A 3,402-nucleotide genomic window follows, 5' to 3' on the forward strand; every position below is an offset into this window, starting at 1 on the left:
GGAAGGGAAAAATTGTAATTTAATTGGGATTAGGGTATGTGTATAAAATTAAGATTTTGAATTTAATTATAGTAAAGTAATTTTAATAAAATTGAGGCATGGAGTATAAATTTTGAAATCTAATTAAATCTCTAAAATTATTTTAAAATATTATTTGTGGTATAAAAATACTAATTGATTCTCAATAAATTACTCTAATTGAAAATTTATGGTAATATAATTAATTTTTTTCCTTATCTTTAACTAATGTATTAAATGATATAAATTAAATTATCTAAAATCAAATCATATAAAATTCTTATCATTTCCTAACTACCAATTTTATAATTTAAATATAGAAAATAATTCAATAATTATAAAATTACACAAAATTCTAATTTAAATAGCCAAACCTCATTAATTTTCAAATTTTCAGAACTTTAAATCATAAGTAGAAAAATAATCCATAGGTGTAGAGTTTGGATAAAAACCTTAATTTATTTCAAATCCAATTAATTGCCTTTAATTATTTTCAATAAAAATAATTTCTGAAAATAAAACCATAAATAAATATATAAATTGAAATTGATTCAAAATAGGACATTTCAAAAGTCTTGGGTCTTACATCCTACCCTCCTTATAAAAATTTTCGTCCTCGAAAATTGATACAAAATTAAAGAGATTTCATATTACTTTGCTCTTGAACTTATTTAAAGAAAAGGCAAAAAATTCTCAGTATATATATTCATATAGTTTCAAATACTAGAATTTTCATATGGTATAAAAATATAAAAAGTATAAGTATGATGTGAAACAAAATTACAAGATAGGCTTGATGCACAAAATAATATATTTCAAACGTGTGATGGTAATGCAAGGCGGCAAAAGGCTATAAAGCAAGCCGGGGTTAAAATGATGTGCTCAACTTCTGTATACTAATCTCATACCAACTTCAAAAACTCAACTATTTGAACTTCAATAACTTATCTCCACCATTCTCAACTGTACTTCATTGAGCAACTCATCCGAATGTTTTCAACCTCGTCAACACTTCATAAATCTTAATGGTCACAAACCCAACATCAACAAAATTCTTTCACATGAAATAATGTTCCACAACTCCCTTCAACATGGTATATTTACAAGTTTCACCTTTTGCGTCCACCAAATGTACCCTAAATAATTAATGTGTCGTTTACTAAGTCCAACAATCACACAAGATACCAAAACTAATCTCGAGTATACTTAGAAGGATAACAGACCTTAGAAAAGAAAGGAAAGTGACAAGGATCGTATTCGCGAGAATTTAAAAGAATTATTGAAATCACAAGTAGACAAGAATAAACAAGTAATGAAGAATGCTGGAAAGAGAATCAACTGATAACATTAAGGGTAACTCTCGAGTCGAAGGGATTCGATAGGACCAATAAGATGAAAAACAACACAGTGTTTTGAAACGAATTCAAGCTGAATAAAAAAATATGGGGTTTACAGAAGAAGAATATCCAAACCAAAGACAAGATTTATAGAACTCAAGAGTATGGTTTAAAAATATTTTTGAATGCATTGTTCGTAAAGGATGGAAAACTTAAGGGAAAATCATTTCATGTTCTAAAAGAGAAAATGGGTAACAAACATCCTTCAAAAGACTAATAAAAGCATAAATGTAGCATTATTTCAATATAAATTTAAGTGGAAATAGATTACACAAACTTTGTAAATGGAAGGATTAATTTGGCTAAGAGCTAAATTGAATTTTCTCTTCTTTTTCAAGCATGTATGAAAACTACAATCTTATTGGAAGAAAACTTGACATAAAGTTTTACTCATAAAAGAAAAGATGATGCATTACAATTGAACATGTTTAAATCACATACAAAAATTTTCAGAGTATAAGGTAAAGGAGTGTATGCTGAATTGAAAACGATTTTATTAAAACTTCAATAGATGGTTATATCGCCCCAAAATAAGTTCAAATCACATCAAAGAGAAGCACTGCTCAAGTAAAGCAATTTAAAGTCAGGGACAACTTTGTATAAGAATAAATCAAAACTTGATTAAAAAGGTTTAAAACAAAACTCCAGTAATATACTTGAAGTCACAATTTTATAAAGATGTTCAATAATATTAAGATATGCTAAAAAGGAAACTAACTCATTTTAAGAAAGGAACTTAAATCAAAGTATTTCAATTAGGATTCATAAAACATGTCATTCATAGAAACGAAAAGCTTAAAAAGGAACTCAGCAACTTAAAGAGTTGATTCAAAACTTAAATTTCTTCAAAAGAATTCAAAAACCCAAACCTACAATACCAACATCCCAGAATCTCCAACAAATTACAATAGAACACTGATTTTAAGAAGTTTTGGAAACAAAGTGCTTACCAAGAAGACAGGGGTTTTGGCGGTAGCTCCAATAGCTACCTCTAGTGGCGGCGGCAGCTGAATAACACAATAACGATTTCATTCAACATAAACACTCCCTCACAGCAGCAACAGAACAACTTAAGCGTACAAAAGGAGATCAGAAACAAGGGTAAGGCTCACCAGAACAGTAACGGCTTCAACGGTGGTTCTCCGGCAACAACGGCGCCGTTTTCCGGCAATAGAGGCACGGCTACAACAATGGCGGTGGCAAAACAGTAACGCCAAAAATCCAACTACTGAACCAATCTTCACCAAACTCCAAACCTTGATTTTGGAAAACCCCAATCTACGAATCTTCCTCGTCATACCCCGATAACACCGTGCAACTCACCGGCGTCCATGGCAGCGGCGGAGACGAAGCACTGCAGTGAGCTGCTATGTACATCGCATCTTTTCCTCAGTCCTTCGTCCAACGGCAACGGCGACGACAAGGGTTCTGGCGGCGACACGAATACTTTCAACAGACGGCGCGGTTCCCTCCTCCTTCGCGGCCTGCTCTCTCGCCTCAGATCTGACCCGCGACGGCGACGGTGAGGACGGCACGGCTGGACAGCAGCGGATCTTCGAAGCCGTCCAACGGCGACAAGGGTTCTGGCGGCGACACGAATACTTTCAACAGACGGCGCGGTTCCCTCCTCCTTCGCGGCCTGCTCTCTCGCCTCAGATCTGACCCGCGACGGCGACGGTGAGGACGGCACGGCTGGACAGCATGGACAGCAGCGAGCCTCCTCGGCGCTGCTCGCTCTCTCCTCTTCGTCGGCGACGTGGCGGTGGTGCGCGGCGATGGGCTTCTGCTCAGTGGGCTCGACGGCGGCGCGGCGGGGAACTGGCGCGGGGGCAAGGCGCGAGCAGCTTCCCTTCCTCTTCCTCTCCTTTTCCTCGGCGGTCCCCTTCCCCTCTTCCCTTCTTTCTTTTCTTCATTCTTCTGCTTCTTTCTTTCTTTCTTTCTTTTTTTCTTTTTTTTTTCTTTTCTGTTATGTTTACTGAATGAAAGA

Source organism: Arachis ipaensis, chromosome B02 (genome assembly GCF_000816755.2).
Source record: "Arachis ipaensis cultivar K30076 chromosome B02, Araip1.1, whole genome shotgun sequence".
Classification (NCBI taxonomy): Eukaryota; Viridiplantae; Streptophyta; class Magnoliopsida; order Fabales; family Fabaceae; genus Arachis; species Arachis ipaensis.